General features: G+C 43.1%; 1 non-coding gene across 1 annotated transcript; it reads right to left on the bottom strand.

The window, feature by feature from the left end:
* Positions 1-18269: 18269 nt before the first annotated feature.
* LOC130956511 (small nucleolar RNA R71) lies at positions 18270-18373 on the bottom strand. Its single transcript, XR_009077137.1, has one exon. It is a non-coding gene; the product is annotated as a small nucleolar RNA R71 (small nucleolar RNA).
* Between the last annotated feature and the right edge of the window lie 8669 nt (positions 18374-27042).

Below are 27042 nucleotides of genomic sequence, written 5' to 3'. Positions count from 1 at the left end.
CTAAGTGGGATTGATCAGTCCAGAAGGACTCTGGGGTCATATGCTAACCCCATTACAGCTGCATATGGGAGTAGCATCTGTACACCTCCCATCAAAGCAAGCAGCTTTGAGCTAAATCCTCAACTCATTATCATAGTGCAGCAAAATTGCCAGTATTCCGGTCTTCCACAGGAAGAACCTACTGAGTTTCTGGCACAGTTCTTACAAATTGCTGACACAGTACATGATAAAGAGGTGGATCAGGATGTCTACAGACTATTACTGTTTCCATTTGCTGTAAAAGATCAAGCTAAAAGGTGGTTGAATAACCAACCTACAGCAAGCATAAAGACATGGAAACAGCTGTCAGACAAATTCCTGAATCATTTTTACCCTCCAAAGAGGATGACACAGCTAAGGCTGGACATCCAAGGCTTTAAACAAGAGGATAATGAATCCCTTTATAATGCCTGGGAGAGGTATAGAGGTATGCTAAGAAAATGCCCCTCTGAAATGTTTTCAGAGTGGGTACAGTTAGACATCTTCTACTATGGGCTTACAGAAAAAGCTCAGATGTCTTTAGACCACTCAGCTGGTGGATCTATACACATGAGGAAGACAATCGAAGAGGCTCAAGAGCTCATAGACACTGTTGCTAGAAACCAATACTTATACTCTAGCAATGAGTTCTCTCCAAAAGAGGAAGTCATGGCAGTAGTCACTGATCCTAATCCTCAAGAACAGATGATTGAGCTTAATCAACAATTGCTCCTGATGACAGAACAGTTAGCAGAATTTAAAGAGATGCTCCATGAAACTAAAGTTGCTAACAAGAACATAGAACTGCAATTGAATCAAGCAAAACAGCAGATATCTAAACAGATAACAGGAGAGTGTCAAGCAGTTCAACTGAGGAGTGGGAGGACACTAAACAACACCACTCAAAAGAGCAAAAAGTCAAACAAGGAACAATTGACAGAGGATAACCAAACCACTGTTCAAAATCCCTCTGAGGACAGTAAGAGCCCAGAGAGGAATGCTAGTGGCGTTCAAACGCCAGAAGGGGAAGGAAAGCTGGCGTTAAACGCCCATTCTCTGCCCAGTTCTGGCGTTCAAATGCCAGAAAAGGGAGAGAAGTTGGCGTTTAACGCCCAATCTTTACCCATTCCTGGCGTTCAGACGCCAAGGGAGGATCAGACACCTGAGAGTGCTGACAGTAATCCTTCTAACAAGGCTTCTTCAACCACTTCTGTAAGGAACAAACCTGCAGCAACCAAGGTTGAAGAATATAAAGCCAAGATGCCTTATCCTCAGAAACTCCGCCAAGCGGAGCAGGATAAGCAATTTGCCCGCTTTGCAGACTATCTAAGGACTCTTGAAATAAAGATTCCGTTTGCAGAGGCACTTGAGCAAATACCTTCTTATGCTAAGTTCATGAAAGAGATCTTAAGTCATAAGAAGGATTGGAGAGAAACTGAAAAAGTATTTCTCACTGAAGAATGCAGTGCAGTCATTCTGAAAAGCTTACCAGAAAAGCTTCAAGATCCAGGAAGCTTTATGATACCATGCACATTAGAAGGTGCTTGCACCAAGACAGCCCTATGTGATCTTGGAGCAAGCATCAATCTAATACCTGCATCCACTATCAGAAAGCTTGGGTTGGCTGGAGAAGTCAAACCAACCAGGATATGCCTCCAACTTGCTGATGGCTCCCTTAAACATCCATCAGGCATAATAGAGGATATGATTGTCAAGGTTGGGCCATTCGCCTTTCCAACTGACTTTGTGGTGCTGGAAATGGAGGAGCACAAGAGTGCAACTCTCATTCTAGGAAGACCTTTCCTAGCAACTGGAAGAACTCTCATTGATGTACAAAAAGGGGAAGTAACCCTGAGAGTCAATGAGGATGAGTTCAAGTTGAATGCTGTAAAAGCTATGCAGCATCCAGACACAACAAATGACTGCATGTGCGCTGACATTATTGACTCTCTGGTAGAAGAGATCAATATGACTGAAAGCCTAGAATCAGAGCTTGAGGACATCTTCAAGGATGCTCAACCTGATCAAGAGGAACCAGAGGAAACAAAGGAATTTTCGAAAATTCCTCAGGAGGAGGATAAGCCTCCCAAACCTGAACTCAAACCACTACCACCATCCCTGAAGTATGCATTTCTGGGAGAGGGTGAAACCTCTCCAGTGATTATAAGCTCTGCTTTAAATCCACAGGAAGAGGAAGCACTGATTCAAGTGCTAAGGACACACAAGACAGCTCTTGGGTGGTCCATAAGTGATCTTAAGGGTATTAGCTCAGCTAGATGCATGCACAAGATCCTGTTGGAGGATAATGCCAAACCAGTGGTCCAACCACAGAGGAGGCTAAATCCAGCCATGAAGGAGGTGGTGCAGAAAGAGGTCACTAAATTACTGGAGGCTGGGATTATTTATCCTATTTCTGATAGCCCCTGGGTGAGCCCCGTCCAAGTTGTCCCCAAAAAGGGAGGCATGACAGTGGTTCATAATGAAAAAAATGAACTGGTTCCTACAAGAACAGTCACAGGGTGGCGTATGTGTATTGACTACAGAAGGCTCAATACAGCCACCAGAAAGGATCATTTTCCTTTACCATTCATAGACCAAATGCTAGAAAGACTAGCTGGTCATGATTATTACTGCTTTTTGGATGGCTATTCAGGTTACAACCAAATTGCAGTAGATCCTCAGGACCAAGAGAAAACAGCATTTACTTGCCCTTCTGGCGTGTTTGCCTACAGAAGGATGCCTTTTGGTCTGTGTAATGCTCCTGCAACCTTTCAGAGATGCATGCTATCCATCTTCTCTGATATGGTGGAGAAATTTCTTGAAGTCTTCATGGATGACTTCTCAGTATATGGAGACTCATTCAGCTCCTGTCTTAACCACCTATCACTTGTCCTGAAAAGGTGCCAAGAGACTAACCTGGTTTTAAACTGGGAGAAATGTCACTTTATGGTGACTGAAGGAATTGTCCTTGGGCACAAAATTTCAAGCAGGGGAATAGAGGTGGATAAGGCAAAGGTAGAGGTAATTGAAAAATTACCACCACCTGCCAATGTTAAGGCAATCAGAAGCTTTCTGGGGCATGCAGGATTCTATAGAATGTTTATAAAAGATTTTTCGAAAATTGCAAAACCTTTGAGTAACCTGCTAGCTGCTGACACACCATTTGTGTTTGACACACAGTGTTAGCAGGCGTTTGAGACCCTGAAAGCTAAGCTGGTCACAGCACCAGTCATCTCTGCACCAGATTGGACATTGCCATTTGAATTAATGTGTGATGCCAGTGATCATGCCATTGGTGCAGTGTTGGGACAGAGGCATAACAAACTTCTGCATGTCATCTATTATGCTAGCCGTGTTCTAAATGATGCACAGAAGAATTACACAACCACAGAAAAAGAATTACTTGCAGTGGTTTATGCCATTGACAAGTTTAGATCTTATCTAGTAGGATCCAAAGTGATTGTGTACACTGACCATGCTGCTCTTAAATACTTACTCACAAAGCAGGATTCAAAACCCAGGCTAATAAGATGGGTGTTGCTTCTGCAAGAGTTTGATATAGAAATAAGAGACAGAAAAGGGACAGAGAACCAAGTAGCTGATCATCTGTCCCGAATAGAACCAGTAGCTGGGGCGTCCCTCCCTTCTACTGAGATCTCTGAGACTTTCCCAGATGAGCAACTCTTTGCCATTCAAGAAGCTCCGTGGTTTGCAGATATTGCAAACTATAAAGCTGTGAGGTTCATACCCCAGGAGTACAGCAAAATGCAAAGAAAGAAATTAATTTCAGATGCCAAGTACTACCTATGGGATGAACCATATCTCTTCAAGAGATGTGCAGACGGAATGATCCGCAGATGTGTACCCAGAGAAGAAGCATAAAGGATCCTATGGCATTGCCATGGATCACAGTACGGAGGACATTTTGGAGGTGAGCGAACAGCCACTAAAGTCCTCCAGTGTGGCTACTACTGGCCTACTCTCTATAAAGATTCCCGAGAGTTTGTGCGTAACTGTGACAGTTGCCAAAGAGCTGGTAACTTACCTCACGGATATGCCATGCCTCAACAAGGGATATTAGAGATAGAATTGTTTGATGTATGGGAAATTGACTTCATGGGGCCATTCCCACCATCATACTCAAACACTTACATTCTGGTGGCAGTGGACTATGTATCTAAGTGGGTAGAGGCAATTGCTACACCCACTAATGATACCAAGACCGTGCTGAAATTCCTCCAGAAACACATCTTCAGCAGGTTTGGTGTTCCCAGAGTACTAATCAGTGACGGGGGCACTCATTTCTGCAATAGACAGCTATACTCTGCTATGGTTAGATATGGAATTAGCCATAAAGTGGCAACTCCGTATCATCCACAGACAAATGGGCAAGCTGAAGTCTCTAACAGAGAGCTAAAAAGAATCCTAGAACGGACTGTGATAGCCCGAAGAAAAGATTGGGCAAAGAGCTTGGATGATGCTCTGTGGGCATACAGAACAGCATTCAAGACTCCTATAGGAACCTCTCCATACCAACTGGTGTATGGGAAGGCATGTCACCTGCCCGTGGAACTGGAACATAAAGCCTACTGGGCAACCAGGTTCCTAAACATGGATGCTCAGCTAGCTGGTGAAAAAAGATTGCTCCAGTTAAATGAACTAGAGGAGTTCAGACTCAATGCCTTTGAAAATGCAAAAATTTATAAGGAAAAGGCAAAGAAGTGGCATGACAAGAAGTTGTCAACCAGAGTCTTTGAGCCAGGACAAAAAGTTCTGCTATTCAACTCTAGGCTCAAATTGTTTCCAGGAAAACTTAAATCCCGGTGGAGGGGTCCGTATGTGATTACAGGAGTGTCACCATATGGATATGTTGAGCTTCAGGATATTGATTCTGACAAAAAGTTCATTGTTAATGGAAAGAGAATCAAGCATTATCTTGAAAGCAATTTTGAGCAGGAATGCTCAAAACTGAGACTTGAGTGAGTCTCAGTAAAGGTCCAGCTAAAGACAGTAAAGAAGCGCTTGCTGGGAGGCAACCCAGTCAGTAGGAGGTTATATGATTTGTTTTTACAGAGGCAAGTATCAAAAATGAAGGAATTCACAGAGTTACAGAAGGATTCAGCTCAAAAAGCAGAGAAAAAGAGCTTGCTGGCGAAAAAACGCCAGTAAGGGGCATTTTGGGCGTTAAACGCCAGAATGGTAGAGAAAAAGAGCTTGCTGGCGAAAAAATGCCAGTAAGGGGCATTTTGGGCGTTAAACGCCAGAATGGGTACCATTCTGGGCGTTTAACGCCAGGAATGGTGCCATTTTGGGCGTTAAACGCCAGAATGGGCACCATTCTGGGCGTTTAACGCCAGGTGTGCAGCATCCTGGGTGATGCCAAGGCATCTTAGGCTAGTTTCACTAGCATTTTTCTGTTAGTTTTAGTTGTTTTATGCATTTTCTTGAGCTTAAAGTAACCAAGAATGGTTAATTGAACAACAAAGCAATGAACCATCCAAAACATTATGATTTTGATGCAAATTCCATGAGTTTTTAGTAATATTACTTGAATGCTATGAATGGATGAATTCTCATGAAATTTTGCAAGACTTTGATGCAATTGTTTGGATGATTTCAGGGAAGAGAGGCTAGGCAAGGAAGCAACAAAATCAATAAAGGAAGCTTGAAATTTAAATGGGACGTTTAAGCTCCAGTTTAAGCCTAAACTGGAGCTTAAACGCCAAAATCACGAGAAAAGAGGAAATGCTGTAACTGGCGTTTAACCTCCAGTTTGACCTTAAACTGGAAGTTAAACCCCAGAATGAGAAAGGGCACTAAGAAGCATTCCACGTTTAACCTCCAGTTTGACCTCAAACTGGAGGTTAAACGCCAGAATGATGATTTGAACCAAGGGAGCATTCCACGTTTAACCTCTAGTTTGTCCTCAAACTAGAGGTTAAACGTGTTCGACACTTGCTCCTCACCAAGAAGCATTTCCACGTTTAACCTCCAGTTTGACCTCAAACTGGAGGTTAAACTGGAGGTTAAACGCCAGAAGCAAGAGAGGCACAAGGAGCATTCCACGTTTAACCTCCAGTTTGACCTCAAACTGGAGGTTAAACGTGTTCGACCATTTTTTGCCTCCAGGGTGTGTTTTCTTCATTCCACGTTTAACCTCCAGTTTGACCTCAAACTGGAGGTTAAACGTGTTCGATGGCTTTTCTCCTCCAGGGTGTTTTCTTCATTTCCAAGTTTAACCTCTAGTTTAACCTCAAACTGGAGGTTAAACGTGGTCGACCCAAATTGCCTCCAGGGTGTGCTTTCTTCATTTCCAAGTTTAACCTCCAGTTTAACCTTAAACTGGAGGTTAAACGTGCTCGACAATGCATACCCCTGGGTTGCTTTCTTCCAATTCCACGTTTAAGTTTTAGTTTGACCTTAAACTAAAACTTAAACTTCAACTTAAACACCACCATTTGAAAAGGTTTCTGGGCCAATTATATTGAAGTTTAAGTTAGCAATTGAGCACAAATATTAACTTAAACTTATTATGGCATGAAACCCAATTGAATATCATGGTTTATGGGAATTGGGCCTCAAGAATTGATGAGTCTGGAACTTCAAATTATTGAGTCTTGTGTCATTACTTGTTTATCACTAAGTTTGCTCAATGAATGTTACAGAATTGGATCACAGCCTCATCAGGATTATGGACCATAAGCCTAAAGCAAAAGGAAATCAAGGAAAGGCCTCAAAGCCCAAGAAACACAACAGAAGCTCAATTTAGAAAGTGTATAAATAGGATAGAATTGAAGTTAGTTGGGATCTTCGGACCTTTTGACACTTGAGAACTTTTCATATTGTGTAATTGAATTCTGAGCTATGACTCACTAAACCCCTTTCATTGGGTTAGGGAGCTCTATTGTAATTCAATGAATCAATAATAGTTTTATCTTCTTCTTCAATCTTTTCTCTTGAATTTTGTTAGAAAGCTTCTCGATCTAATTCCATTGGGTAATTGTCTTGGGAAAGAAATTACCCATAATTGGAATCCTTCGGAACCTTGGGAAAGGAATGGAGGATTCATGCTAGAGAAGCTTTCTCACAGTGAATTGGATTGGGGTTTGGATGGATATTGTAACATGTAATCCTACCAAATTGTGGTCCATGAAATTGTGTGGTATAATCAGTGATCAAGCTACATCTCTTCTTATGAACATTTAAACCAAGGGATTGGGAATTTGTTTGTTTTTAGAGAGAATTGGTGAGCCAAGGAATTGGGATCCAATCATATAAGATTGCCAAGCAAGATTCAATGAATGCATTGGTTGAGGAAGAAATGAAAATGTTTTGATTCGGAGATTTCAATATCTCCTGACCCCAATGAACCCCACTTTCTGATCTACACTTTCTATTTACATTCTGCACTTTCAATTCATGCAATCACCCCAATTCCCTTTTAATTTCAGCAATTTAATTTCTCGCATTTTCATTCTTGCAATTTAAGATTCTGTCATTTCCATTCCTTGCAAATTTACATTTCCCGCCAAATTTACTTTATGCAATTCACATCCAATTCTTGATTCCGCTCAACTAACCAAACTTCTAATTCGAATTGCTCATTCAACCAATCCTTGTGGGATTCGACCTCACTCTATTGTGAGTTTTTACTTGACGATAACCGGTGCACTTGCCGGAAGGAATTTTGCCGATCTGTGCAATTTCCTAAAATCGTAGCATAACAAGTTTATGCATCATCAAGTTTATGGCGCCGTTGCCGGGGATTGGTTTTCGATTGACAATTCTCAAATTGGAAGTTAACTAGATTGAGCATTTTTCTTGTTTTGTTAATTTAGTTCAAGTTACTTGCTGAGTTTCAATTTCTGCACTCTGTTATTTGCTTTTCTTTCTTTATGCCTTTAATTTCAAGCAACTAACTCACTGACCCACTAACTATTTGAATTAATTCCTCAACTGCTCTAACCATACTCTTCCATTAACCAAGAGTATTCCACTTGTTTGTTGCTTGTGGTGTGTTCTTGTATGACAGGTAGAAGAGGAGAGACATCAACTCCTCCATATACCGAACCAGAGAGGACCCTTCATAGACTTAAAAGGGAAGTGTTCATACCCTGACCGAGCTCCTCCAACTCGGCAAAATCCATGAAAGGTCCGACCTCATCCCAAGGCCCACGCCTAAGGTCGGACCTCGGACAAATAAAGCTAAGAAGGCCCATCAAAAGGAACGAAGCCCAAAACCTAAAGGCCGAAAAAGCCTAGGAAAGGCGGTTCCGCAAAGATAGAGGTAAAACTCCCAAAAGATAAGATAAGATAAGAATATCTTATCCAGGGAAGATCACGACCAACTACTATAAATACACTGGAGCACCCAGGTATGAGATACATTCCACATTCTACACATATCTGCTTGGACCCATGCTAACTTAAGCATCGGAGTGTCATTGCAGGTACAACCACCAATCGCCAACACATCAAGCTCGGGTCCCTGACCCCCACCTCGGGCATCTCCAGACGACCGAGCTACACGTTTCAGGTAACCCCCGGAACATTGGCGCCGTTGCCGGGGACCTGGAAGTCATCCCTTTACCATGGCGGATGACCCTCTCAACAATGACCACGCTACATCAGAACAAGAGGAGGAAGTTGACACCGGAGAACGACCGGACAGCCCTCTATCACCACGCACTCCAGGAGGAAACAAACAGAATCGCCCAAAGACATCGCTCCCAGACAAAGATCCACAAAATCCCGAAAAAGAAAAGAGCTCAGAAATTCTAGAAGCAGTCCGGGCACAACAAAACCGACTGAAACAACTCGAAGAGGACATAAAGAAGCAAAAAGAAACCGAACAAGATCTGAGAAGGGAGGCTCGCAAGCGCAGAGAATTAGAAGAGAAACTGCGGAAAATAGAGGCCAACCTGAAAGATCGGACAGAACGCGACACCACCCCCGAAGGCAACCATGATCCCTTCACGCAAGAGATCATGAAGGAGAAGGTACCGCGAAACTTCAAACCACCCGATATGGATCTCTACGATGGCACCACCGATCCAAGTCACCACCTCAGCAACTTCAGAAGCAGAATGTACCTAGTTGATGCCTCCGACGCGATTCGGTGCAAAGCCTTCCCCACCACTCTCACCAAGTCAGCCATGAAGTGGTTCGACAACCTGCCACCAAGATCAATCACCAGCTTCGAAGACCTAACCAAAAAATTCCTAACAAGATTCTCTATTCAAAAGGACAAGACAAAGCATGCCCCCAGTCTACTCGGGATCAAGCAAGGTAACCAAGAAACTCTCCGAGAATACATGGAGCGATTCAACAAAGCCTGCCTGGACATACAACACTTACCCACTGAAGCGGCCATCATGGGACTAGCAAACGGCCTAAAAGAGGGACCGTTTAGCCAATCCCTATCCAAGCGCTACCCGACCTCCCTATACGAGGTGCAGGAGCGGGCAGAAAAATATATCAACATGGAGGAAACCTCCCAGCTAAGAGACTCTTCTAGGAAGGAATCAACCTACCCACTCCGAGATCGGGATCGGGAACAAAAGAAAAAAGAAGACCCCAACTCGGACAAGCCACGGAAGTACCACAACTACACCCCCCTCCGAATCTCCCTGGTAGACGTCTACAGAGAAGTATGCCACACCGAAAAGATCCCACCGCCCCGACCGCTAAAACACAAGAGAGCGGGAAGAGATCGGTCCGAATACTGTGAATATCACAAGCTCTACGGTCATTCTACTAACGACTGCTATGACCTAAAAAATGTTATAGAAAAACTGGCCAGAGAAGGAAAACTCGACAGATACATAGCGGAAAAAGGAGAAGAGACCAGAAAAAGAAGGCGGGGAGATAACGAAGGTCGGGCCGAACAAACCCCGCGAACCCCTGAAAGACACATTCACATGATAAATGGAGGTTTTGCAGGCGGGGGAACATCCAGATCCTCGCGAAAAAGAGTACACCTCAAAGAAGTCTATCATGTCCGAGAAGACAGCCCCCTGCCCGAGTTACCTACTATCTCATTTACCCGAGAAGACGCTCAAGGGATAATTCCCGGGCACGACGATCCAATGGTAGTAACCATTATCCTAGCAAACGCCAACTTACATCGAACCCTGATTGACCAGGGAAGCTCGACAGATATCCTGTTCAAAACGGCATTCGACAAGCTCGGACTTGAAGAAAAAGAACTAAAGGCCTATCCTACCGACCTATTTGGGCTAGGGGACACCCCGATCCATCCCTTAGGATACATCCCGCTACACACTACCTTTGGAAGAGGCGAGCAATCTAAAACATTAAGCATCGACTACATTGTGGTCGACGTCACTTCGGCATATAATGCCCTCATTGGGCGACCAACCCTAAACAGACTGGCAGCTATAATCTCGACCCCACACCTCTGCATGAAGTTCCCTACCGCAAAAGGAATTGCTACCCTAAAAGGCGACCAAAAACTAGCGCGACGATGCTACAACGAAAGCCTGAGCCTAAAAGGGAAGGAGGTCAACACGATAGAACTCGGACGAGTGCAGTCCCGAGAAGATCTTCGACCACAACCAGAGGGAGAGACCGAAAAAGTCCAGATTGGGGACGCACCTGAAAAAATAACAAACATAGGAGCGAACCTCAAAACGGGCCTAAAAGAGGAACTCATAACCCTCTTAAAAGAGAATTCCGACCTCTTCGCCTGGAAAGCCTCCGACATGCCAGGCATAAGCCCCGACTTGATGTGCCATAAGCTATCAGTTTACCCGGGATCCCGACCTGTCCAACAAAGACGCCGGAAGCTCGGACCCGAGCGCATGCAAGCGATAGAAGAACAAGTTCAAGCACTACTAGATGCAGGGTTCATTAGGGAAGTAAAATACCCCCTATGGCTTGCAAACGTGGTCCTGGTAAAAAAGCCCAACGGAAAGTGGAGGATGTGCGTCGATTACACAGACCTCAACAAAGCCTGCCCCAAAGACCCATATCCACTACCAAACATCGACGCCTTAGTAGACGCAGCCTCAGGCTACAGATATCTCTCCTTCATGGACGCATACTCGGGATACAATCAAATCCCGATGTACGGACCCGACCAAGAAAAAACCTCGTTCATAACCCCAAGGGCAAACTACTGCTACGTAGTAATGCCCTTTGGGCTGAAGAACGCAGGGGCAACCTACCAGAGGCTAATGAACAAAGTGTTCTCAGAGCACATCGGACTACAGCTAGAGGTGTACGTCGACGACATGCTGGTAAAGACACAAGAAGACGGAAACTTACTGACCGACCTCGCCAGCGTCTTCGGCACCCTCAGAAAACACAACATGAGACTTAACCCGACAAAGTGCACCTTCGCCGCAGAAGCCGGAAAGTTCTTAGGCTTCATGCTGACTCAAAGGGGCATCGAAGCGAACCCGGATAAATGCCAAGCAATACTCAACATGAAAAGCCCGACGTGTGTCAAAGAAGTACAACAACTGAATGGAAGGCTGGCCGCCCTATCAAGATTCTTGGCAGGATCAGCGATAAAGTCACTACCTCTCTACTCACTCCTAAAGAAAGGGAAACCCTTCTCATGGACCCCGGAGTGCGAAAAAGCCTTTCAAGAATTCAAGGAATTCCTCGGGCAGCCACCAATCCTAACCCGACCTTTAAAAGGGGAAGAGCTCGTACTATACCTCTCGGTCGGACATCGAGCAGTCGCTTCAGCATTAATACGAGAAAATAACCAAGGACAACACCCCATATACTTTGTAAGCAAGGCACTACAAGGGGCCGAATTAAACTATCAGAAAATAGAAAAATTCGCCTACGCCCTAGTGTTCACAGCTCGGAGGCTCCGTCCCTACTTTCAAGCCCACACCATCAAAGTCCGGACAAACCAACCCATGAGACACATCCTACAAAAAACAGACCTGGCGGGACGAATCCTACAATGGGCGGTGGAACTGTCCGAGTTCGACCTCCACTATGAAGCCCGGACTGCCATAAAATCTCAGTATCTAGCCGACTTCGTCGCAGAATACACTGAGACCCCTGGAACCCCACTCTCATGGAACCTGTATGTCGACGGGTCCTCAAACAAAACAGGAAGTGGAGCAGGGGTTATACTCGAAAGCGACCAAGGAACGCGGATAGAACTATCCCTAAAATTCGAGTTCCAGGCCTCGAACAACCAAGCCGAATACGAGGCCCTACTAGCAGGCCTAAAACTAGCCGAAGAGGTCAGAGCCCAGAAAATCACGATCTTCAGCGACTCCCAGGTCGTCACATCACAAGTAAATGGAAGCTACCAGGCCAAAGACCCAATTATGAAGAAATACCTGGACCAAACACAGGCACAATTACGCCACTTTTCAGAAATACAGATCCAACACATACCGCGGGAACAAAACGCCCGGGCAGACGCCCTCTCAAAGCTCGCCAGCACCAAGCCCGGAGGCAACAACAGAAGTCTCCTCCAGGAAACCTTACAATCTCCCTCCGTGACAAGAGAAGAAGAAACGCTAAATATATCAAACCAACAGCAAGGATGGATGACCCCCATACTCAACTACCTGAAGTCGGGAACTCTCCCCACCGAAAGAAAGGAAGCTAAAAGACTCACGAAAGACGCCCAGAATTATACACTAATTCACGACGTATTATACAGAAGAGGATTCGCAAACCCCCTCTTTAGGTGCGTCCCGACCTCAGAAACAAAGAGCGTCCTCGAAGAAGTCCACGGAGGCATGTGTGGGAACCACCTCGGAGCTCGGGCGTTATCCAAGAAAGTAGTCCGAGCCGGGTTCTACTGGCCAACTTTGCAAAGAGACGCAACGGAGTTTGTGAAGATATGCCCCCCCTGCCAAAAACACGCCAACTTCCACAAAGCACCACCCGAAGACCTCATCAGCATCACCGCACCATGGCCCTTCGCAAAATGAGGACTTGACCTACTCGGCCCGTTCCCCCCAGGACCGGGGCAAGTCAAATACCTCATAGTAGGGGTCGACTACTTCACAAAGTGGATCGAAGCTGAACCCTTAGCCACCATTACGGCTCAGAAAAGTCGCAAATTCCTATACAAAAATATTGTCACAAGGTTCGGAGTCCCCTACTCCATCACAACAGACAATGGAACACAGTTCACGGACACAAGTTTTCAGAACTTGGTGGCCGAACTAAAAATCAAACAGCAATTCACCTCAGTCGAGCACCCACAAGCCAATGGACAAGCAGAGGCTGCAAATAAAGTCATCTTGGCCGGGTTAAAACGGAGACTCCAAGAGGCCAAAGGGGCATGGGCTGAAGAGCTCCCCCAGGTGCTATGGGCATATCGGACAACTCCACACTCTACAACAGGAGAATCGCCATTCCGACTAGCTTATGGGATGGAGGCAATGATTCCTATCGAAATAGATGAAGGGTCACCCAGAGTCATCTTCTACAACGAAGAAGGTAACCCGCAGGCACAAAAGGAAGAACTCGACCTCCTCCCCGAGGTCCGAGAAAGGGCCCGGATCCGAGAAGAAGCCTTAAAACGGCGAACAGCCCTCAGATACAATCAGAAGGTAATAAAACGAAGCTTCTCCACTCACGACCTAATTTTAATCCGAAATGACATCGGAACACAAAAGTCGGGAGAAGGAAAGCTAGCCGCAAACTGGAAAGGACCCTACAAAGTAACAGAAGTCTTAGGAACAGGCTATTACAAGATATCCGACCTAGAAGGCAATGAGCTGCCCAGGGCCTGGCACGCCTGCAATCTAAGACGGTACTACAGCTAGAAAAATTTGACCCGAGGTGTACTCTTTTTCCCCTACAGGGGTTTTTTAATGAGACACCCGGTCAAGTAAGGCACCCGACCTAGTCAAGGGTAAACACTCTGTAAATATTCTTTCTTTTTTAAATACTAATCAAATCTTTCTATTTTCTTTTGTTCTTCCTCGTGATGAAACAAATCCTGAAAAAGTACCCCGCCAAGGCGCATTAATTTATGCTCGGCAAAACGCAAAAAATCATTTGCCAAAAGACCGCACAAGGTCGGCAAAGATAAAGCGACGAGGTTCAAATTAATGTGAGAAGTTATAAAGTAACTCTGAAAAGGTTCAAAAAAAAAACCAAATAAAAAGAGATTACAAAAATAACTTAAAAGGCCGACCAACGACAAGGTCGGACCCAACAAAGGGAAGTACTCGAACACCCGAGGTCCGAGGAAAAACCCGGATCCAAGAAAGAAGCCTTAAAGCAGCAAAAGCCAAGATTTCGAAAACGCTTACTAAAAAGTTGCTATACAAAGACAACTAAAAAGTACAAGCGAAAAAACGAAATCAAAGGAAGAGGCAAAACCAAGATTTCGAAAACGCTTACTAAAAAGTTGCTATACAAAAACAACTAAAAAGTACAAAGCGAAGAAACGAAATCGAAGGAAAAGGCAAAACGAAGTTTCGAAAACGCTTACTAAAAAAGTTGTTATCCAAAAACAACTAAAAAAGTACAAGCGAAGAAACGAAAACGAAGGAAAGGACAAAACGGAAGTTTCAAAGCGCTAGCTAAAAAGTTGTTATCCAAAAAACAACTAAAAAGCATAAAAGCGGAACAAAAATTCAAAGCAAAACACCGCATAATAAGCTAAAAAGTTACTACAAGTAGCTAATAGCAAAAAAGCGTCCAAAGCGTTCACAGCAACCATCCAAAAACAAAAGAGCCCACAGGCCGGGCAAAGAACCAAAAATAAAAGATTACAGAGGATCAAGGTCCTTTCCGGATTCCACATCGGTAGAAGGCTGCGGAGGAAGAACCATAGAAATCGGGACAGCCTTGACAGCACCATCATCTCGGCTTGAAACCTCCACACCAGATCCATCCCGGCCAAAGGTGAAGTCGGGTCCGCAACCGGAACCTTGAGGTCGGACACCGGAACCTTGGGATCGGACACCGGCACCTCATCCTCATTGGGAGCAGGAACAATCTTTCCCTCCACAACAACGTTATCCGTACTAAATAAGCTCAGATCCAGGTCAGGAGCAAGAACCCGGACCTGAGCCTTCAAATTCTCGAACATAGCATCCATACCCTTAGCCACATGGCCTTCCAGCTCGTAAAAATCATCCTGAGCAGATTGCCACTTCTCCCTTGTCTCCACAAGCTCGGCATATACCCGAGTATAATTCTCCGTCGCCGCCTTCGCCATCTCCTCGGACGCTTTCGATGCCGCCACAGCCGCGGTAGCTTTAGCTTTCTCCTTCTCCAAAGAGACCTCCAGCTCCGTAATCCTGGCAGCCTTCAGCTCACTAAACTTCTCAAACTCGGACTGAGCCTTCTCAAGTCGGGAGCTGGTCGCGCCAATGGGAGATTTCTTGAACTCCCGGGCAATAGCAGCATGAAGACTGGCCATCCGAACACAACTCCGCGCCATATACTGAAAATGATGCTCCATAGACACGTCATCAGTAGAGATAAAAGTCTGAGGGAGAATATGCTGTTCAATCCAACCAAGAGCATCGAAATCCTTATCGTTAAAACCCGCAAGCTCTTGAGAGGTCTTCTGCTTCTTGGGAGGAGGACCCGAGAACGGGGGAGGAGAAGAGGTAGCAGGCCCGGAGGTCGGAGGGTCTTGATTTATAGCTCGGAACTGGGGAGTCGGAATAGTCTTCGACCGAGTCTGAACACCCACGGTAGCCTTCTGCGGAGAAGATCGAGCAGAAGCCTCAGCCTCGATATTTCGAGCAGCCACAGACTTCTTCGTCCGACGAAGGAACTTCATGGAATCCGCCTGAGAAGACATCTCTGCAGAAATATAAAAAAAAGGGATTACCACAACAGAAATTCAACCAAAAACAAGTAAAACAACAATATTGAAAAAGAAGAATCTCGGAGAGGTCGGGAAACTACCTAACTCGGAACGGAGAAGGCTTGGATCCCCCAACATTTTCTTCGTATCCAAGTGAGGTGCCCGACCCCATAAACTGCTCACCACACCCACAAAAGCCTGCTCAACCTCATCTAGACTCTCAAAAGTATACTTAAGCAGACACTACATTCTCCTGCCAACAAAGAGGAAAAGAAGGCTCCCCACTCTCATCCAGAAAGAAAGGTCGGACGTCTCCAGTAGCCCGGACCTTGAAATAAAAGTTCTTGAAATCATGAAAGGACTCATCATAAAGGGTACAAAACTTCCTTCCCTGGTTAGCCCTAAAAGAGACCCAAGACACCTTCCCTCCACCCGACCCCGGCTTCGTCAACACAAACAAATAGGAAAAAAGAGAAATAGAGGGAGCGACGCCCAAAAACTGACACAAAAGTTGAAACAGCTTTAAAAACGCCCAAGAATTTGGATGGAGCTGCGTAGGGGCAAGGTTACAAGACCACAACACCTCGGACTCCAGGTCGGTAAAAGGAAGTCGGACACTCAGCTTAGAGAAAAAACAATCATAAGCATAAAAGAAGAAGCTTCTCGGAACTATCTAAAGGCGGGAAGCAAACTCTCTCCTCGGAATCCGGGGCTACTAGCTCATAATCCCTCTCAGACTCTCTATTCTCACATATACTACAGTGCCTACGGAACCTAGCCAAATATTCAGAATCTACCACAAAAGGGACTTTTAGAGGAAGAGGGTCTACCCAACCAAGACCACTTGGAATCTTGGTCGACATCGCCTGAAGAACCTTTCGAGACATAAAACTCTTACCTACAAAGAAGAAATACAAAAGCAAGCAAAAATCACATAAAGCAGACAGCGAAAAACCCGTTCAGCCAAGCAAGAAACAAAAAAGAAAATGCGGCAACCCGGAACAAAGTACCAGAAAAACAAAGAAGAGCCCCCCCATATGCAAACAAAGCAATGGCGGCGCCTCTTTTTGGGGCAACCCAGGCATAAAGAAAGAAGAAACAGACAAAGAGCCACACAAAAGAACAGAAAGCATATGTGCGCAAAGAAAAGAGACGGGAACAAACCTGGAAGAAAGAAAGAAGACGACGAGCTCCGAAGAAAGAAGAACGAAACGGCGGCACAGAGGAAACCCCGGAAAGACGCACGGAAAGATTCGGGGAAGAAGAACAAAGAGAAAGAAGAAGCGGTGCTCGAAAAAGAGATGGCAAAAACTTAGAAAAAACAGGAAGGAACAGAATAAACGAAGAAAAAGGAAGGGAGCAAATAAATAATGCCTTCACAGAGCCCGAACGGAAATCGAGGAGAAACGGTAAAATGCAATAAATGCAGGAAACGGCCATTTTTGAATTTTGAAAAACAACTATGCCCGAGCTCGACCTCCCAAAAAAGATGAACTCGGGCAGGGGCACTGTTCATACCCTGACCGAGCTCCTCCAACTCGGCAAAATCCATGAAAGGTCCGACCTCATCCCAAGGCCCACGCCTAAGGTCGGACCTCGGACAAATAAAGCTAAGAAGGCCCATCAAAAGGAACGAAGCCCAAAACCTAAAGGCCGAAAAAGCCTAGGAAAGGCGGTTCCGCAAAGATAGAGGTAAAACTCCCAAAAGATAAGATAAGATAAGAATATCTTATCCAGGGAAGATCACGACCAACTACTATAAATACACTGGAGCACCCAGGTATGAGATACATTCCACATTCTACACATATCTGCTTGGACCCATGCTAACTTAAGCATCGGAGTGTCATTGCAGGTACAACCACCAATCGCCAACACATCAAGCTCGGGTCCCTGACCCCCACCTCGGGCATCTCCAGACGACCGAGCTACACGTTTCAGGTAACCCCCGGAACAGGAAGCAAGAGGGAAGAGAGTATTGAGAGAAGAAGAATCTGAAGGAGAATCTGAGGACAACTTTGAGGAAGCTCTAGATCTCAACATGGATAGAGAATTTCACAACCATGAGAGGAATGATGGAAACAATTCCATTCCTGGGAGGAAGGTTCTTGGTTCATACATAAACCCAACCTCTGGGAATTGTGGTAGCAGCATTCAGAAACCACCCATTCAGGCCAACAATTTTGAACTCAAACCACAGCTAATATCACTGGTGAAGAACCATTGTTCATTTGGTGGGAGTGCTAATGAAGATCCAAACCAACATCTCACCAAATTCCTGAGAATTTGCGACACTGTGAAGTCCAATGGAGTCCAGGACGATGCCTATAAACTGCTCTTGTTTCCATTTTCACTTAGGGACAAGGCAGCTAAGTGGCTGGAATCATTCCCAAGGGACAGCCTAACAACCTGGGATGAGGTGGAGAGCAAGTTTCTGGCACGTTTCTACCCCCCACAAAAGGTCAATAGGCTTTGATCTGAGGTTCAGACTTTTAGACAACAAGATGGTGAGACGCTCTACGAGGCATGGGAGAGGTTCAAGGAATTGACAAGGCAATGTCCACCCAACATGTTCCCTGACTGGGTGCAATTGCACATTTTCTATGATGGACTTTCTTACGAATCAAGGAAGGCTGTAGACCATTCATCAGGAGGTTCATTGAACAGGAAAAAGACTGTGGAAGAAGCCATTGAAGTGATTGAGACAGTGGCTGAGAATGAGTATTACTATGCTTCAGAGAGACACAACACTAAGGGAGTCATGGAGCTGAACCATGTTGATACAATTCTAGCTCAAAACAAGGTGTTTGCCAAGCAACTAGCAGAGCTCACCAGGAAATTAGACACAAAGCAAGTGGCTGCAATACACACACAAGATCAAGAGGAAGTAAGCATTGAAGGAGGTGATTGGGAAGAGGCCAACTATGTGGGAAATCAACAAAGGCAACCATATGATCCACATTCCAACACTTACAACTCAGGTTGGAAAAACCACCCAAACTTTGGGTGGGGAAACCAACAAACCCAACCACAAAACCACAAACCCTACAACCACAACCAACACAACAATTCCACATACCAAAACTCCAACCAAAGATCATACCAAGCCTCACAAAATACTTACTCCCAACCACCATATCACAGCCAAGATAACCAACCTGCCCAATCCAATCCGAACCAACAATTTCAAGATCAATTAAACAGGATAGAAGGAAGGCTTGCAACCATGAGTCAGGACATAATTGAGTTGAAAAGCTTTAAGGAAGATGTGAGATCTACCTTAAGGAACCATGGTGAAAAACTCAAATGGATGGAGTCTCGAGTAGGAAAACTATCTCAACAGGCCCCCAAGTCAACTGCAGTGTTCCCTAGTGACACTGAAAAGAATCCTAAGGGGGAACAAAAAGGAGTGAGATGGGAAGAATGCAAGGCCATCACCATGTTGAAGGAAGGTATGGAAGAAGCCAAGCATGAAGGTGAAACCGAGCAAGCCAAGGAATTGCAAAAGGAAGGCATGCTGGGAACATACCAACCAAAAGCACCATTTCCTCAGAGGTTAGGAGGAGGTGAAAAAGGGAAAACATATTCAAGGTTCTTAGAGACATTTAAGTCTCTCCACATCAATATTCCCTTTCTTGAGATCCTCCAGCAGATGCCTACACATGTCAAGTATTTGAAGGAATTGCTGAGCAAGAAAAGAGTTTTGAAGGGAGGACAAACTGTAGTAATGAACAAGGAATGCAGTGCACTCATCAAGAAGGATATGGTCTCTAAGAAAACAGACCCAGGAAGTTTTCATATCCCCTGCATCATAGGGGAAACAAAAATTGACAGAGGATTCTGTGATTTAGGAGCTAGCATAAATGTGATGCCTCTGACTCTTATGAGGAGGCTACAACTGAATGAGGTGAGATCCACGGATGTAATCGTACAATTGGCTGACAAAACTCAAAAGCAAGCTGAAGGGGTAGTTGAAAATGTGCTGGTGAAAGTGGGAAATTACTTTTTCCCACAGACTTTGTCATTTTGGACATGGAGGAAAGCTACCTACACCCTATCATTTTGGGAAGGCCATTTCTAGCCACTGCTAGAGCACTCATAGATGTAGAACAAGGAGAGCTAATTTTGAGAATACAGGATGAACAGCTCATTTTCCATGTTTTCAAACCTGCATCTGAGCCTGAACCAGAACCTGAAAAGCCTAAGGAAGATTGTAGCAATCTGTGTTTGGAGGAAAGCAATTCAGCAGCTGAAACTCTAAAACAATCCCTTGAAGGCAAACAAGAAGTGCAAGAGCTAAAGCCACAAGAGTCAATAGAAGCAGATCAAAAGGGCCCTCCTAGCATAAGGGTCAATGACGAAATCCTTAAGAGAGAAGGAAGAATTGTAAGGAAATTGCCAAGAGGGTGGAGAAACAAGAAAATTCCCACTGAAGGTTTCTCTCCGGGAGATAAAGTGATACTAAGTCATTATTTGCCAATTCCACCTGGCCTCAAACCCATTCCTTCCCAACTCCCTCAAGTGTTCACAATCAGGAAAGTTCTTTCAATGGAACATTTGGAAATCATGAAGGAATCAAATGGGGATGTTTCCATAGTGAGAGGAGAGGACATCAAGCACTACAATCCACCCTAACAAGGGACAACCGTCAAGCTAATGACGTTAAAGAAGCGCTTGTTGGGAGGCAACCCAACCTGAGGTAATACTCTTTTACTGTTTCTTATATTTGTTTCAATAAAAAGGTGAAGTAGTTTCTGTGCATTGCAAAGAATTAAGTTTGGTGTTTCACACCAAACAATGAATGTGTGGATCAATAATTCAAAGGGGAATGTGTGACTCTAAGTTTGGTGTTCCACCATACAGATTAACTGAACACAACAACCTTTGAATTATATGAAAGGAACAACCATTCTAAGCAATCACAGAAATGCTTAAAATCCTTAGCAGTAACTTCATTCCAAGGAGAATTCAAGGATTCAAAGAACAGAGGAGTAAGTAGGAGACTAAGTTTGGTGTTCACACACCAACTTAAGACTCAGACACTTGCCCATATATAATGAACTAACCATTCAAGTGCTTGAAAAACAAGCAACTTCATCACTCTTTGCAGGAAGGGAAACAAGGATCTTAGAAAGAACATGATGCAACAACTAGTAGAAGAAGGAGAAATCAAATTGTTTCCTGGCAACAAGGAGAAAACAAGAAATTTCACAAGGTGGTGTTGTTCCTTGACCTTTCTTTAAGAGGTAAACAAAAGCATGCTTGTTCTGGTTTAAATTGAAATTGTTGAATCTTTCTGGAAGTGAAGTTTTTAGTATGTTTGTTTATTTATTGCTTTGAATAAAGTAAATGCCTAGATGTTTGGATATAACTCACCTTCTTAAACAAATGCTTGCCATGCTTGTTCTGTTTCCAAAAATAAAAGAAAAGTTTGAACAAAAGTAACTTGGCTCAATTAGTGACAAATCAAGTAGAATTAAGTGGTGGTATGCATGCTTGATTGTTTAGTTAGCTCACTGGAAATTGAGTGTAGAATTATCATTTTTGTGAAGAAGTCGAATACTGTCTATGGATCTTGATGAATAAATGTCCTTGGCCATGAAAAAGAAAGAAAAAGAAGAAGAAAATCCACTGAAAAGGGCAACCAAAAAGCAAAAGAATTAAGAAAATAAAGCTAGGCACCAATGGTTTGAACTTTTGAGACATATGCCTGTGGTGTTTATGTACTAGGATCTGCTTGGATGAATAGGTTCGGTGGAGTGTTTCAACACTTGGTAACTTGGGTTAACTAACTCGGGATTATCAACCAAAAGTCCATTATCAAGAGCAACCTAGCTACAAAATATTTAGTCACACAAAGAGGTGCTGGGCACCAATGTCTCAAGAAGAAATGTGAACTAAAATGCCTGTAGTGGATATGTGTAATGCACTGATAAGAAAAAGAAAATGCCAAAGGCTTGTGCAACACATGACACTAAGCAAACAAGGAGCAAAAGAGCTCTAAGAAAAAGAAAAACAAAGAAAGAAAAAGTGCCAAGGACATGAGAATAACAAGAGGCCATAGCAGTGTTTGATGGATGCAAAGAAAAAGTGATGATTCTACCTGATAAGAATGAAAAAGTGATGCTGCAACTTTCTGCATAAAACCCTTCTAATGAACTTCAAATGCTTGCTAATATAGCCAATGTAATTGCTTTTTGTTTCATACTTTCTTCTCAAGTAACTCAGGACTTGCTTAGGGACAAGCAAGTATTAAGTTTGCTGTTGTGATGCCAAGGCATCTTAGGCTAGTTTCACTAGCATTTTTCTGTTAGTTTTAGTTGTTTTATGCATTTTCTTGAGCTTAAAGTAACCAAGAATGGTTAATTGAACAACAAAGCAATGAACCATCCAAAACATTATGATTTTGATGCAAATTCCATGAGTTTTTAGTGATATTACTTGAATGCTATGAATGGATGAATTCTCATGAAATTTTGCAAGACTTTGATGCAATTGTTTGGATGATTTCAGGGAAGAGAGGCTAGGCAAGGAAGCAACAAAATCAATAAAGGAAGCTTGAAATTTAAATGGGACGTTTAAGCTCCAGTTTAAGCCTAAACTGGAGCTTAAACGCCAAAATCATGAGAAAAGAGGAAATGCTGTAACTGGCGTTTAACCTCCAGTTTGACCTTAAACTGGAAGTTAAACGCCAGAATGAGAAAGGGCACTAAGAAGCATTCCACGTTTAACCTCCAGTTTGACCTCAAACTGGAGGTTAAACGCCAGAATGATGATTTGAACCAAGGGAGCATTCCACGTTTAACCTCTAGTTTGACCTCAAACTAGAGGTTAAACGTGTTCGACACTTGCTCCTCACCAAGAAGCATTTCCACGTTTAACCTCCAGTTTGACCTCAAACTGGAGGTTAAACGCCAGAAGCAAGAGAGGCACAAGGAGCATTCCACGTTTAACCTCCAGTTTGACCTCAAACTGGAGGTTAAACGTGTTCGACCATTTTTTGCCTCCAGGGTGTGTTTTCTTCATTCCACGTTTAACCTCCAGTTTGACCTCAAACTGGAGGTTAAACGTGTTCGATGGCTTTTCTCCTCCAGGGTGTTTTCTTCATTTCCAAGTTTAACCTCCAGTTTAACCTCAAACTGGAGGTTAAACGTGGTCGACCCAAATTGCCTCCAGGGTGTGCTTTCTTCATTTCCAAGTTTAACCTCCAGTTTAACCTTAAACTGGAGGTTAAACGTGCTCGACAATGCATACCCCTGGGTTGCTTTCTTCCAATTCCACGTTTAAGTTTTAGTTTGACCTTAAACTAAAACTTAAACTTCAACTTAAACACCACCATTTGAAAAGGTTTCTGGGCCAATTATATTGAAGTTTAAGTTAGCAATTGAGCACAAATATTAACTTAAACTTATTATGGCATGAAACCCAATTGAATATCATGGTTTATGGGAATTAGGCCTCAAGAATTGATGAGTCTGGAACTTCAAATTATTGAGTCTTGTGTCATTACTTGTTTATCACTAAGTTTGCTTAATGAATGTTACAGAATTGGATCACAGCCTCATCAGGATTATGGACCATAAGCCTAAAGCAAAAGGAAATCAAGGAAAGGCCTCAAAGCCCAAGAAACACAACAGAAGCTCAATTTAGAAAGTGTATAAATAGGATAGAATTGAAGTTAGTTGGGATCTTCGGACCTTTTGACACTTGAGAACTTTTCATATTGTGTAATTGAATTCTGAGCTATGACTCACTAAACCCCTTTCATTGGGTTAGGGAGCTCTATTGTAATTCAATGAATCAATAATAGTTTTATCTTCTTCTTCAATCTTTTCTCTTGAATTTTGTTAGAAAGCTTCTCGATCTAATTCCATTGGGTAATTGTCTTGGGAAAGAAATTACCCATAATTGGAATCCTTCGGAACCTTGGGAAAGGAATGGAGGATTCATGCTAGAGAAGCTTTCTCACAGTGAATTGGATTGGGGTTTGGATGGATATTGTGACATGTAATCCTACCAAATTGTGGTCCATGAAATTGTGTGGTATAATCAGTGATCAAGCTACATCTCTTCTTATGAACATTTAAACCAAGGGATTGGGAATTTGTTTGTTTTTAGAGAGAATTGGTGAGCCAAGGAATTGGGATCCAATCATATAAGATTGCCAAGCAAGATTCAATGAATGCATTGGTTGAGGAAGAAATGAAAATGTTTTGATTCGGAGATTTCAATATCTCCTGACCCCAATGAACCCCACTTTCTGATCTACACTTTCTATTTACATTCTGCACTTTCAATTCATGCAATCACCCCAATTCCCTTTTAATTTCAGCAATTTAATTTCTCGTATTTTCATTCTTGCAATTTAAGATTCTGTCATTTCCATTCCTTGCAAATTTACATTTCCCGCCAAATTTACTTTATGCAATTCACATCCAATTCTTGATTCCGCTCAACTAACCAAACTTCTAATTCGAATTGCTCATTCAACCAATCCTTGTGGGATTCGACCTCACTCTATTGTGAGTTTTTACTTGACGATAACCGGTGCACTTGCCGGAAGGAATTTTGCCGATCTGTGCAATTTCCTAAAATCGTAGCATAACAAGTTTATGCATCATCTGAGCGTTTAGCAAAACGCCCAGTGATAAAGGAATTCTGGCGTTTAACGCCAGCCAGGGCACTTGGCTGGGCGTTAAACGCCCAAAAGGGGCATCAAATGGGCGTTAAACGCCAGAATGGATGCCATTCTGGGCGTTTAACGCCAGAAAGGTGGGGGGACCAAGATTTCGTTTTTCAATCAAATATTTTTTAAACTTTCCTTTTCTTACCCATACTCTTCTACATAAATACACTTCAACCTTTCATCATTCACTTTTAAATCTTCAAAAATCAAAACCACACTTCAAATTTATCTCAAATCAATCCCAAATCTTATTCAAAAACTCACCTTTTTCTCAAATCCTCTCCATATCTTCTCAAATCTCTTCTCAATTTTTTCGAAATCTCCTTCCCCCCTATAAGAACACGTTCGGCCTCACCATTCCCACACACCATTCGAATTTGCTCTCTCCTCTCTCTTCTCCTTCCTTTCTTTTGCTTGAGGACAAGCAAACCTCTATGTTGGTGTGCTTTTCCGTGATCACTAAGCCAAGATTCATCAAGATCATGGCTCCTAAGGGAAAACAAACCAATTTAAGAGGAAAGAAAGAGAATAATCCAAAGAATCTTTGGAATCAAGAGAAGTTCTTAACCAAAGAACATGAAGACCATTATCACAAAATAATGGGTCTGAGGTCAGTGATCCCGGAAGTGAAGTTTGATCTGAAAGAAGATGAATATCCGGGGATCCAAGAGCAAATTCGAATCAGAGGATGGGAAGTTCTAACCAATCCTGAAATAAAGGTTGGAAGGAATATGGTTCAGGAATTCTACTCAAATCTGTGGCTAACAGATAAGCAGAGAATGACTGGAACTGCTTACCATACCTACAGAACCATGGTCAGAGGGAAAGTTATGTACTTCCATCTGGACAAAATAAGAGAAATCTTCAAGTTGCCTCAACTGCAAGATGATCCTGACTCCTTTAATAGGAGAATGGTGAGAGTAGATAACGGGTTGGATCAAGTTCTAGAGGACATATGCCTCCCTGGAACTAAGTGGATAACCAATTCAAAGGGTGTCCCAAACCAACTCAAGAGGGGAGACCTCAAACCAATTGCAAGAGGTTGGCTAGACTTTATTGGGCGTTCCATATTGCCCACTAGCAACCGTTCTGAGGTCACTATCAAGAGAGCAGTGATGATTCATTGCATTATGCTTGGAAAAGAAGTGGAGGTTCATCATGTGATTGCTTGTGAGATCTACACAATTGCAAATAAGAATTCCACTGAAGCCAAACTAGCTTACCCAAGCTTGATCTCCTTGCTCTGTAAAGAGGCTGGGGTGAAGATGGGAGTAGATGAATTCATACCCATTGAACATCCAATCACCAAGAAGTCAATGGAAGGACAAGTGCAAGACAACTCTATCAAAAGGAGGGCGCAGGAGTTCCTCCCTGAATTCCCTGAAATTGGCTACTGGGCCAGCCTAGAAGCATCTATCAACAAGTTGCAAGAGACTATGGAGCAACTTAAGGAAGAACAGCAGAATCAGAACTGCATGCTCTGCAAATTGCTGAAGGAACAAGAGAAGCAGTGGCGTGAACTCCAAGAGTTGAAACGCCAAAAGCTCTCCTCTCAAGCTGAGGGAGCATCCACCTCTCAAAATCAAGGTTGTTGAGTCCTAACTCTGTGAAAACCTCTATCATTAGGAGCCTAGTTTAAATTTTTGTTTTCTAATTTTTTTAGTTTCATTTTATATCTATTTTTGAGTCTTGTTCTTAATTCATAATTAATAAAATTTAAAGATTATGCCTTAAAGTTATGAATGTCCTATGAATCCATCACCTCTCTTAAATGAAAAATGCTTTAATCACAAAAGAACAAGAAGTACAGGATTTCGAAATTTATCCTTGAAACTAGTTGAATTAGTTTGATGTGGTGACAATACTTTTTGTTTTCTGAATGAATGCTTGAACAGTGCATATGTCTTTTGAATTTGTTGTTTTGAGAATGTTAAAAATTGTTGGCTCTTGAAAGAATGAGGAAAAAGAGAACTGTTATTGAGGATCTGAAAAATCATCAAATTGATTCTTGAAGCAAAAAAAAAGCAATGAATACAAAAAAAAAATATTTCGAAAAAAAAAAGAGAGAAAAAGAAAAAGAAAAAGAAAAAAATAAAGTTGTGAACCAAGGCAAAAAGAGTGTGCTTAAGAACCCTGGACACCTCTAATTGGGGACTCTAGCAAAGCTGAGTCACAATTTAAAAAGGTTCACCCAATTATGTGTCTGTGGCATGTATGTATCCGGTGGTAATACTGGAAGACAGAGTGCTTTGGGCCACAGCCAAGACTCATACACTAGCTATGTTCAAGAATCATTATACTTAACTAGGAGAATCAATAAACACTATCTGAGTTCTGAGTTCTTATAGATGCCAATCATTCTGAACTTCAAAGGATAGAGTGAGATGCCAAAACTGTTCGGAGGCAAGAAGCTACTAGTCCCGCTCATCTAATTGGAACTATGTTTCTTTGATATCTTGGAGTCTATAGTATATTCTCTTCTTTTTATTATATTCTGATTTTCAGTTGCTTGGGGACAAGCAACAATTTAAGGTTGGTGTTGTGATGAGCGGAT

The sequence above is a fragment of the Arachis stenosperma genome, chromosome 1 (genome assembly GCF_014773155.1).
Source record: "Arachis stenosperma cultivar V10309 chromosome 1, arast.V10309.gnm1.PFL2, whole genome shotgun sequence".
In the NCBI taxonomy this organism is placed as follows: domain Eukaryota; kingdom Viridiplantae; phylum Streptophyta; class Magnoliopsida; order Fabales; family Fabaceae; genus Arachis; species Arachis stenosperma.
The sequence above is the reverse complement of the archived record's forward strand: the minus strand, read 5'-3'. Positions and strand labels throughout refer to the sequence as shown.